The sequence below is a fragment of the Boleophthalmus pectinirostris genome, unplaced genomic scaffold, assembly GCF_026225935.1.
Source record: "Boleophthalmus pectinirostris isolate CB_2022bp ecotype Guang Dong unplaced genomic scaffold, ASM2622593v1 HiC_scaffold_3, whole genome shotgun sequence".
Classification (NCBI taxonomy): domain Eukaryota; kingdom Metazoa; phylum Chordata; class Actinopteri; order Gobiiformes; family Gobiidae; genus Boleophthalmus; species Boleophthalmus pectinirostris.
Genome location: NW_026571299.1, coordinates 9,369,847 through 9,381,986, shown reverse-complemented (window position 1 = coordinate 9,381,986; position 12,140 = coordinate 9,369,847). Strand labels below are relative to the sequence as shown.

Genomic DNA, 12,140 nt, shown 5'->3' with positions numbered 1-12,140 from the left:
TTGAGAGGAGCCAGTTGAGGTGGCTCGGGCATCTGTTCCGAATGCCTCCTGGGCGCCTCCCTCGGGAGGTGTTCCGGGTATGTCCCACCGGGAGGAGGCCCCGGGGAAGACCTAGGACACGCTGGAGGGACTATGTCTCTGGGCTGGCCTGGGAACACCTCGGGGTTCACCTGGAAGAGCTGGAGGACGTGTGTGTGGAGAGGGAAGTCTGGGAGGCCCTTCTCAGACTGCTGCCCCCGTGACCCGGCCCCGGATAAGCAGAAGAAAATGGAATGGAACAACAGTTGGATGGAGTCAGTGGGACTTTGTTTAGTATATATGTTTTCTATAGCGCCTTTCCACTTTCAAGGCATTCAAAACGCTTTACAACAAGGAACCACTCACCCATTCACCAGTGTACGCAGACACTGTGGGCAAGGTGGATTAAGTGTCTTGCCCAAGGACACAACGACAGCATTCATCTGTGGGAGCTGGAATCACACCAGCCAACCTGCGGGTCAGTGGATCTGACCACTCAACCTGTGATGTTTATGTCGAGAGCTGGATTCAAACCGCCAACCTTCAGATCAGTGGGCGAATGCTCCACCAACTGAGATACTGTCGAATGTTTGACGCGTTCACAGTGACTCTGGGCTTTGTTCAGTTGTGGCGTGTAGGGAGGGTGTGTCTGGGATCGCTGGATTGTCGGCGTGTTCGCAGTGACTCAGTTGTTCAGTCGTGTCTAGAAGCGGCACGTTGCACTCGCTTTTTCGGTTCGTTCCTCCGTTCCGTTCCTCGACGGCGTGGAGTGATGAGTGTGTCTGTGGGTGTTTTTCTCTGTCTGCTCCGTGCGTGTTTGCGGGTTTGTAGTTTACTGCAGTCGTGCCTGGACGCCCGAGTGGATTCGTGTATGGGGCGCTCTAGATTGTGGGGCGTGCAGTCGTTTTTTGATGGGGTTGGAGGTTTAAGAGTGCGCCCTATAGCCTGGAAAATACGGTACTCAAGTTTTAAACAATGAAAAACAGTCACTGAAGCAGCAATAAAAGAATCAATAAGTCGCCTGTTTGGATATTAAGTGTTGTCCATTTCTTTTCAGCATTCAATTGAACCAACAATATTGGAACAAAATAGTCAATAAAATAATTACAGAAAGATTAGAAATGATACAAAACATGTCTTAACATTTCAACATTTCTAAAGCGATAGTTGGGCCTGTCTGTGTTTCTGTAGCGTGTTCCAGTCCGGGTGCAGGAGGAGACGCGACACACAGATCAGTCTGTTTCTGAGCTTTGTTTTCATTTTTGTGAGCACAGAAAATCCCAGTTCACACATACAGTATATGTAGTAGTGAAAGGAATAAACATACACTGCACAAAACTAAATCTAGTAGCCAAGTTAAGATGACATGAATTAAGACAGTTTGAGTAAATTTCACTTGACAAATAAAATTGTGGAGTAAGACTTAAAGGTTGTATAGAGGATTTTCCAAGGAACGAGAAATCCAGCAACTGTTTGTCCTTTTTCAAATGTTGCACATGCGTGAAACCACCCCCCTCCCCTACAGCTCCTACGTAGAAACGCCTCCTCCCTCCTCCTCCTTACGCCAGAAACAGGTTTGTTTACAGCCGGTGCTGCACATGACTTGTAAACAACTAACTACAGTGTTGGTTAGGCAAGACGGAGAAGTGAGGAGCGGGGGGAGCAGGTGTGCGGAGATTCCGTGCCCGGAGAAGTGAGGAGCAGGGAGAAGAGTGGATCGGGCAGCGGGGAGAGGAGCAGGAAAGGGGTGCAGAGAAGGTTGCGCGGAGATTCAGTGCGAATGAACTAGCTACAACACGCAGCAGCAAGCGGACTCTTTCTTTGCCTTGAAAATTACGTTTTCAGACATAGGATATCGCTTTCGTGTCCTGAAAAACGTTTGTCTTGCTCTTGGAAATAAAGTAAGTTTTCATAATAAGCAGAAGTTTCCTGTCCAGGAGTAATTTGTGGACCAGTGCGTCAGTCTTTAGACCCTGCGTCTGCTTCAGTCGCGCCATCGCTGGAATGAATCTTCAAGAATCACCTTAGTTTGACTTCGCTGCTTTTCCCCTTGTCTTCTTCTTTCAGCAACCTCAAAAACGGACTTTCTTTTGCGGCGAACTGCTCCTGGATTCTTGTCGCCATCGCAACAAACTTTGTGCGAACTGCGAGGAAGATATAGGTCAAAAAAAGCCGCTAAGAACTGTTGCGTTGGTGGAGTAAACAGCGTCTGTGCGTCTTGCGTCTGTGGACTGCGTGACAGTCGTACGTAAACCACGTACCGGCGGCGCAGGCAAGTCAGTTACACTAGAAACGTAGGGAGTTTGATTGACAGCCTGTCAGCTCACAGATAACGAGGCAGTGTCGTTATCTATTGGCAAATGTTTAGCCCCACCACGTCCAGAGTTGATGAATTTTTATTCTCTTTTTTTTGGTCATCATAATTACAAGGCTACTGCACCTTTATAATGCTATCATTGACAATTTGAAACAAAAAAAAATCCTCCATACAACCTTTAAAATATGAAAATACATCTTGCTACACAAAAAAAAAAACTAAAATAAGAAACAAAATGTAATGTTGCTTGTATTTAGAAAAACACACTTACTCCATCGGTGGATAATTTTACTTGTGAAGTTGAATCGACTTAAATAAAGTAAAATATTCTTAATTTAAGTCATTTTAACTCACCTAGATATTGTTGGTGTTTTTTTTTTCCCCATGTAGAAAGAATGGCCCCTACTGAGGACAGGAGATTCTGTTCAAGGGGCTGAAATTATCCAAATGATTCTAGTGAAGGTGTGTGGAGTTTAAAAACACAGTGGAGCACTTCCTGTACATCCTTGACATCACAAGGTGGAACGGCGTTTTCTGAACTAAGCAGGTTTGTCTGTTAAACATGTGTTAAACAATGCACCTTTAACACAAAACTAGTCAAAATTTAAAAATAATAATAATAATAAAAAAAATTAAAATAAAATAAAATAAAATAAATAATAATAATAATAATAATAATAATAAATAAATAAATAAATAAATAAATAATAAAATAATCAAAAATATAGGCAATAATAACATTTAACCAAAATTACAATAATTAAAAATAAAAACAAAAAACAGAACAAAAGTGAAAATTCTTCCTCTAAAATCTGAACTATACATTTCTCCTTTTAAAAGAGGAGCAGAGGAGCGGATCAGGTGGAGTAATCGCTGTTCTTCTATTACCCAATCCTCGTCTCAAAACATCACGCCGGGTCAAAAGTTCGCCGTGCCCCGGGGGATTGTGGGTAAGTGAAAAGTTGTCGTTTCAGCAGTTTTCCGGCGCTAATGGAGTGAGCGCTTGATGGCCCCTCGGGCACGGAAAACGGTTTGTAAAATTATATTAAAGATCTAAGTACGTTGTTCCAGTAAGTAGAATAAAAATGAATGAACGAGAAGAGATTTGTGAGGAGAGGAGGAGGAGCGGGCAGGACTCAAACCACGGGCGTCGACTCGTCTGTGTGCGCTTATACTTGTTCTGATCCAGCTCAAGATCATTCTAAAGCTTCAGGAAAGGTTCATTTGTGTCTTTTTTAGTATCAATACCTGCTAAAATGAAAATCTAGTCTCCATACTAGCTTTTTTATTTATTAGTGTCTGATTTTTGATACTTTTTTCTACCCTTCGGAGGACACATCACCCGATCATGGAAAAAAATCATGATCACGATTGTTTTTTAGTTAAACAATGCATTTATTCAGTATTTCTCTCTATTTTATTGATAATTTACGCAAAACTTTCAAATTGTAAATAAATATAGGCTTCAAGTATGAACCTTAGAGCAGTTTTGCCATGTGTAAAACATAAAATGAAAAAAATACACTTGAAAATAAGAACATGAAATAAGGCTGTAGTGGACCAAACAGAAAGGCAAAGACAAGGTATAAAAATAAGTTTAAATTTAATTAATAAAGCCAAAAAAGATATAATTTAACAAAGGCTCAAATTAGGCAAATTATTAACAAAAAAGCTGGGCCCAACTGGTCTAAAACAGAACTAAACCAGGAGTAAAACAGGATTTAACCAGGATTAAACCAGGACTAAACTAGGTGTAAAGCAGGACTAAACCAGGTCTAAACCAGGACTAAAACAAGATTTATCCAAGACTAAACCAGGTCTAAAACCAGGACTAAAACAGGATTTAACCAGGACTAAACCAGGTCTAAACCAGGACTAAAACAAGATTTAACCAAGACTAAACTGGGACTAAACCAAGTCTAAACAAGGACTAAAACAGGATTTAACCAGGACTAAACCAACACTAAATCAGGTCTAAAAACAAGACTAAAACAGGACTAAAAAGTATTTGAGCAAATTGTTTTTTCTTTCTCGTACAGATATATTGTATAAGCATTTCTTGAGGTCAAACTAAGTCTACTTTGTACTGTCTGTTTGTCTTTTTATTGTCAGAGAATCAGGAAGAGCACATTAGAATGCTAGTTGTGGCCTCTGAATGTTGTGGAAAAGCGTTTATAATCTCATGTCGGTGAATAATTACGATGTTTTGAAGCGAGGAATAACTCCGGACAAGTGCAAACCTTTTAAAAACGACCCGGCTCCGTTTTTCCACCGTCTTAAAAACAGTAAACATCACGTACAGCGCTTTAAATTACACAACTAAACCAGGTCTAAAACCAGGATTAAAACAGGATTTAAACAGGTCTAAACCAGGACTAAAACAATATTTAAACAGGACTAAACCAGGTCTAAGCTAGGTCTAAATCCAGGTCTCAAACAGGACTAAAACAGGATTTAAACAGGACTAAACCAGGTCTAAGCTAGGTCTAAATCCAGGTCTCAAACAGGACTAAACCAGGTCTAAAACCAGGACTAAAACAGGATTTAAACAGGACTAAACCAGGTCTAAACTAGGTCTAAATCCAGGTCTCAAACAGGACTAAACCAGGTCTAAACCAGGACTAAACCAGGTCTAAAACCAGGACTAAAACCAGGACTAAACCAGGATTTAACCAGGACTAAAACCACCAGGAGTAAAACCAGGACTAAAACCAGGTCTAAACTAGGTCTAAAACAGAACTAAACCAGGAGTAAAACAGGATTTAACCAGGATTAAACCAGGACTAAACCAGGTCCAAACTAGGTCTAAAACCAGATCTAAAACCAGAACTAAAACTAGGACTAAAACAGGATTTAAACAGGTCTAAACCAGGACTAAACTAGGTGTAAAGCAGGACTAAAACAGGTCTAAACCAGGACTAAAACAAGATTTATCCAAGACTAAACCAGGTCTAAAACCAGGAGTAAAACAGGATTTAACCAAGACTAAACTGGGACTAAACCAAGTCTAAACAAGGACTAAAACAGGATTTAACCAGGACTAAAACAGGATTTAACCAGGACTAAACCAACACTAAATCAGGTCTAAAACCAAGACTAAAACAGGACTAAAACAAGACTAAAACAGGACTAAAAAGTATTTGAGCAATTTTTTTTTTCTTTCTCATACAGATATATTGTATAAGCATTTCTTGAGGTCAAACTAAGTCTTCTTTGTACTGTCTGTTTGTCTTTTTATTGTCAGAGAATCAGGAAGAGCACATTAGAATGCTAGTTGTGGCCTCTGAATGTTGTGGAAAAACGTTTCTAATCTCATGTCGGTGAATAATTACGATGTTTTGAACGCAAACGCAAACCTTTTAAAAACGACCCGGCTCCGTTTTCCCACCGTCTTAAAAACAGTAAACATCACGTCCGGCGCTTTAAATTACACAAATATACGAGACTCCTCATCCCAGCTGACCTCGCCGGACCTCGCGTCGCATCGGACGGAGCCAAACGCCGTAAACAACTGCGCTTTATTAACCCCTTCCTCCCCCCGTGAGTGATGTGGATGGAGGGGCCGGCGTCGTCTGCAGCGGTGCATTATGGGTAGGAGCTCGTATCAGACGGGATTATGGGATGGTCCATCATCGTGACAGGAGCGGGGGAGCGCGAGAGGGGGAAGGGCGGGCAGGCGGGTGGAAGATGGAACCCAGGACGTGTTACGGCCGCCGCCTTTAAACGTCAATGTTTTTGTTTTGTTAATTTCGCGTTAACTAATTGATTCGTTAACGCCGACAATTATTTACGCAGTTTGTGTTATTTATTTTTTTATTGTAAACGTCGCTCACTGGTTTTTGTTTTGAAAAAGTCCATAGCCCAGTAATCCAGGACTAAACCAGGACTAAACCAGGACTAAACCAGGACTAAACCAGGACTAAACCAGGACTAATCCAGGACTAAACCAGGACTAAACCTACACCTACGGATTATAAATATGTTGCAACCACAGAGCCGATCACCAGGACTGGACCAGGACTGGACCAGGACTACACCAGGACTGGACCAGGACTACACCAGGACTGGACCAGGACTACACCAGGACTGGACACCAGGACTGGACACCAGGACTATCAGGACTACACCAGGACTGGACCAGGACTACACCAGGACTGGACCAGGACTACATCAGGACTACACCAGGACTACCAGGACTACACCAGGACTACACCAGGACTGGACCAGGACTGGACCAGGACTACCAGGACTACACCAGGACTGGACCAGGACTGGACCAGGACTACACCAGGACTACACCAGGACTGGACCAGGACTACACCAGGACTGGACCAGGACTGGACCAGGACTGGACACCAGGACTACACAGGACTGGACCAGGACTACACCAGGACTCAGGACTCAGGACTACACCAGGACTACACCAGGACTGGACCAGGACTACACCAGGACTACACCAGGACTACACAGGACTGGACCAGGACTACACCAGGACTACACCAGGACTGGACCAGGACTACACCAGGACTACACCGGGACTGGACCAGGACTACACCAGGACTGGACCAGGACTACACTACACCAGGACTACACCAGGACTACACCAGGACTACACCAGGACTGGACACCAGGACTACACCAGGACTAGACACCAGGACTACTGGACCAGGACTGGATCAGGACTACACCAGGACTGGACCAGGACTACACCAGGACTGGACCAGGACTACACCAGGACTGGACCAGGACTACACCAGGACTGGACAGGACTACACCAGGACTACACCAGGACTGGACCAGGACTACACCAGGACTGGACAGGACTACACCAGGACTGGACCAGGACTACACCACCAGGACTACACCAGGACTGGACCAGGACTACACCAGGACTGGATCAGGACTACACCAGGACTGGACCAGGACTACACCAGGACTACACCAGGACTGGACCAGGACTACACCAGGACTGGACCAGGACTACACCAGGACTACACCAGGACTACACCAGGACTACACCAGGACTGGACCAGGACTACACCAGGACTACACAGGACTGGACCAGGACTACACCAGGACTGGACCAGGACTACACCAGGACTACACCAGGACTGGACCAGGACTACACCAGGACTACATCAGGACTGGACCAGGACTACACCAGGACTGGATCAGGACTACACCAGGACTGGACCAGGACTACATCAGGACTGGATCAGGACTACACCAGGACTACACCAGGACTAAAGCAAGTCTAAACCAGGACCCGCTGGTACCCGGCCTGGTGCAGGACTCTGGTATGTGGAGCACTGCCCGTATCACCACATGACATCACGAGGTGGAACAGACTGTTTTCCCTTTGAGAGAAGAACTCAGCCTGAATATGTAAAGTTTGTGTGTTAAACATGAGTGAATGAAACAAAACTAAATCCTGAGTAAGTTTTTGATGAGGAAACATTAAAAAACAAAGATCAGAAGATAGTTTAAGACGGACCTTTAATTATCAGTAGTGCCTGTTGGAGGATCAGCTGGTCGTGCACATTTCAGTTCAGTTTCATCCCGTCTGTCTTATTTGTTTTATCGTCCCACACAGTTGGAGTTTATGTTCCTGTACACATAAAACTGTCCACGTGCGATAAAATGTGAAAGCTTTTAGACATGTTGAGTTTATGATTTTTAGTCAGTGGACAGTAAAACATCCAATCAAACAGACGGGGGGTGTGGTTTATGGACCCTTTAAATGCGCCGTGTGTAAATCTGCTCTTTAAACGTCCAAAACAAATGTCTCGGTACGATATTATCACGATACGCATCTCACGGTACGATATTTATTGCGATATTTTGTAGATAAGATGCTTTTTTTGCTTTTAAAATATCCTGACAAGATTTTGGTGTGAATTATTTCTGTCATAATCCCAAGAATTCAAGTAAAAACATATAACTTCATGTTGTCTGCGCTGAAATGCATCATGGGAAATGTAGTTCCTGGTGTTTATTTGCACGAGAGCAGGATTAAATCGGAACCAGACCAGGACTAAATCAGGACTAGACCAGGTCTAAAACCGGGACTAACCAGGTCTAAACCAGGACTAAACCAGGTCTAAACCAGGACTAAACCAGGTCTAAACCAGGACTAAACCAGGTCTAAACCAGGACTAAACCAGGACTAAACCAGGTCTAAAACCAGGACTAAACCAGGTCTAAACCAGGACTAAACCAGGTCTAAAACCAGGACTAACCCAGGTCTAAAACCAGGACTAAACCAGGTCTAAACCAGGACTAAACCAGGTCTAAACCAGGACTAACCCAGGTCTAAAACCAGGACTAAACCAGGTCTAAACCAGGACTAAAACCAGGACTAAACCAGGTCTAAAACCAGGAATAAACCAGGACTAAACCAGGTCTAAACCAGGACTAAACCAGGACTAAACCAGGTCTAAAACCAGGACTAAACCAGGACTAAACCAGGTCTAAACCAGGTCTAAAACCAGGACTAAACCAGGACTAAATCAGGACTAAACCAGGACTAAACCAAGACTAAACCAGGTCTAAAACCAGATCTGAAATCATTACTAAACCAGGACTAAACCAAGACTAAACCAAGTCTAAAACCAGGTCTAAACCAGGTCTAAAACCAGGACTAAACCAAGACTAAACCAGGTCTAAACCAGGACTAAACCAGGTCTAAACCAGGACTAAACCAAGACTAAACCAAGTCTAAAACCAGGACTAAACCAGGACTAAACCAAGACTAAATCAAGATTAAACCAGGTCTAAACCAGGTCTAAATCTTTTATCAGACAAAACATTTAAGTGAAGGTTTCCTCGTCTTTGCTTCTCTACAGCAAATCAAGTAATCCAAAGTATTCAGATTACTTTACTCACTTTAAGTAATTTAATGGATTACGTTACAAACTACATTTTGGTGTGTGTAATCTGTAATCTGTAGGGGGATACATTTTAAAAGTCACCTTCCCAACACTGTCCATAAATATGCAAAAATGTGATGATGTTATTGAAAGTGCGGTGGTTTAAAAACGCAATGGAGCACTTCCTGTATTTTCACGTGACATCACAAGGTGGAACAGTGTTTTCAGTGTGAGAAAAGAGCCAGGGTTTGTGTGTTAAACATTTGTGAATGAAACAAAAAACAACTCCAGGTCTGTTTTTGTAATATGAGCCCTTTAAAATCATAGGGGTTTAATACAAAAAATAAACAAATTATTTTAAAAAATGACGCCCATTTTCTCGTCCTCTTGTTTTCTGTCGTGGTTTGAGCTGTCGTATTTCTGGTCCTGGGGCAGACGTGGGCAGGTCCGGACCCCGAGGAGGCGCCGGTGACACGGTCAGACCCCGACACCTCACCTCCTGATGGATTAGTGTAAAAATGTGTCTGACAGGAAAAAAAAAAAAAAAAAAAAACAGGGATGTTCTCAGATTCATCACAACCACAGTCTGAGGACGAGACGAGACTGAACCAGGACTAAAACAGGACTAGACCAGGGCTAAACCAGGACTAAACCAGGGCTAGACCAGGACAAAACCAGGACTAAACTAGGACTAAACCAGGACTAAACCAGGGCTAAACCAGGACTAAACCAGGGCTAAACTAGGACTAAACCAGGACAAAACCAGGACTAAACTAGGACTAAACCAGGACTAAACCAGGGCTAGACCAGGACAAAACCAGGACTAAACTAGGACTAAACCAGGACTAAACCAGGGCTAAACCAGGACTAAACAAGGACAAGACCAGGGCTAGACCAGGACAAAACCAGGACTAAACTAGGACTAAACCAGGACAAAACCAGGACTAGACTAGGACTAAACCAGGAATAAACCAGGGCTAGACCAGGACTAAACCAGGACTAAACTAGGACTAAACCAGGACTAAACCAGGGCTAAACCAGGACAAAACCAGGGTTAAACTAGGAATAAACCAGGACTAAACAAGGACTAGACCAGGACTAAACCAGGGCTAAACCAGGACTAAACAAGGACAAGACCAGGACTAGACTAGGGCTAATCCAGGTCTAGACCAGAACTAAACCAGGGCTAGACCAGGACAAAACCAGGACTAAACTAGGACTAAACCAGGACTAAACCAGGGCTAGACCAGGACAAAACCAGGACTAAACTAGGACTAAACCAGGACTAAACCAGGGCTAGACCAGGACAAAACCAGGACTAAACCAGGACTAAACCAGGACCAAACCAGGGCTCAACCAGAACTAAACGAGGGCTAAACCAAGGCTAGACCAGGTCTAGACCAGAACTAAACTGGGACTAGACCAGGACTAGACCAGGACTAGAGCAGGACTAGAGCAGGACTAGAGCAGGACTGGATGTGAATCTGTAAATCCAGACTTTACAGGTCTGATTAATGAGTTCATTATTAATTAAAGACTGGATTTCCATAGTCCCTTTAAAGACGCCCAAAGTGCATCAGTCACTCCCTCCACACTCGGTGGAGGTGAGATATTTCTGTAGCCACAGCTGCCCCGGGGCAGACTGATACACCTGAAGCTCACAGTCTCCTTTATTGTTTTGAAAATGCTATTTGACGAAAGCAGCGTATTGTGTACATGTTTAATCAGTTTCAGTTTTGTTTTGCCCCCCCTTCGTTTGCTCTCCATGCAACGTCACTCCCCCTCCAGAGCACTATCCCAACACAATCAGTGTGTATCTCACTAATGACACAACTGCACATCACATGAGGTTTGTCAAATTGTAGTTGTATTGTTTTGTATCCTGTTTTACTAATTAATTAATTAATCATTGGAAGCGAGGCCGCCAGTCTGCACCATCGGCCCCCCCGACCAACACCATCACTCACACACACACCACTTTCATACTAGGCGATGTGGGTAAAGTGTCTTGCTTAAGGACACAACAACAGTTTCTGCCACTGGCGCCCCCCTGTGGCTCCTGATTTTCCCAGTGTCTCTCATCCAAGTCCTGTCCAGACTCGACCCTGCTGAGCTTCTGAGATCTGACGGGATCAGACTTTGACAAACCGGTATTTCCACAGTTCTAGTATATTTATGAATAATGATGGTGCTGGAGCGGGTGGGTTTCAGAGACTCTGGACTGAGCCTTGTTCAGGATCATACAGCTATGAATCGTAAGGAGGGTTTGAATAGTAATCTAGAGATCACTAGATTACTCAGACATGCATGAATGATATCTAAAACCTCTTCAGGAATATTTGATGAAGAAACAAATTTACATATAACATGACAGCTGCAAAAAGTTGATTTTTCATACTAAACCGCTCTTTAAACTAAAACACAGCTCTGTCCACTCCCTCCGTCTGCCCTTTCGTCATTTATAACTGTATTTCTAAGTATTTGTGAGCAGCAGTTGTGATTCTCCTCAGGGGCAAAACATCTGAACATGTGGTGTTGTCTGTAGCTGCAGGTGTCCATCGGGACCAGACTGGACGGAGCGAGGGTCCTGAGGCGAGACACAGCGTCCACTATCACACAGAGACAGACGAGAGCAGCACACACACACACACACACACACACACACACACACACACATACAAAGATATAAGAACAGCACACACTCCCTCTCGCCCTCTCAAAGTTCACCACGAGGCTGCAGACAGGCTGGAGCTGCTGCTATTAGAAGATTCTGAAATGTTGGCGTTTTTACTCGTTATATTTATTTTATCCAATTCAGTCCAATTTTCCTCTGAAAGCTCTGTTGTCAGCAGTAAAAAAAACAAAAAAAAATCACGCTGGAGTCATCTGCGAGACACAGCTTTTTCCCAGCAGCAGTAGTACACACACAGACTCTT

General features: G+C 43.7%; 1 protein-coding gene across 1 annotated transcript in view; it reads left to right on the top strand.

Moving 5' to 3' along the window:
* The first annotated feature begins 3,185 nt into the window (after nucleotides 1-3,185).
* The window catches only part of raly (RALY heterogeneous nuclear ribonucleoprotein), a 53,596-nt gene continuing 44,641 nt past the window's right edge, over nucleotides 3,186-12,140 (top strand). Inside the window, exon 1 of the mRNA XM_055160105.1 lies at nucleotides 3,186-3,285. The gene's annotated coding sequence lies outside the window, so the exon portion shown is untranslated. The remainder of the gene's footprint in view (nucleotides 3,286-12,140) is intronic.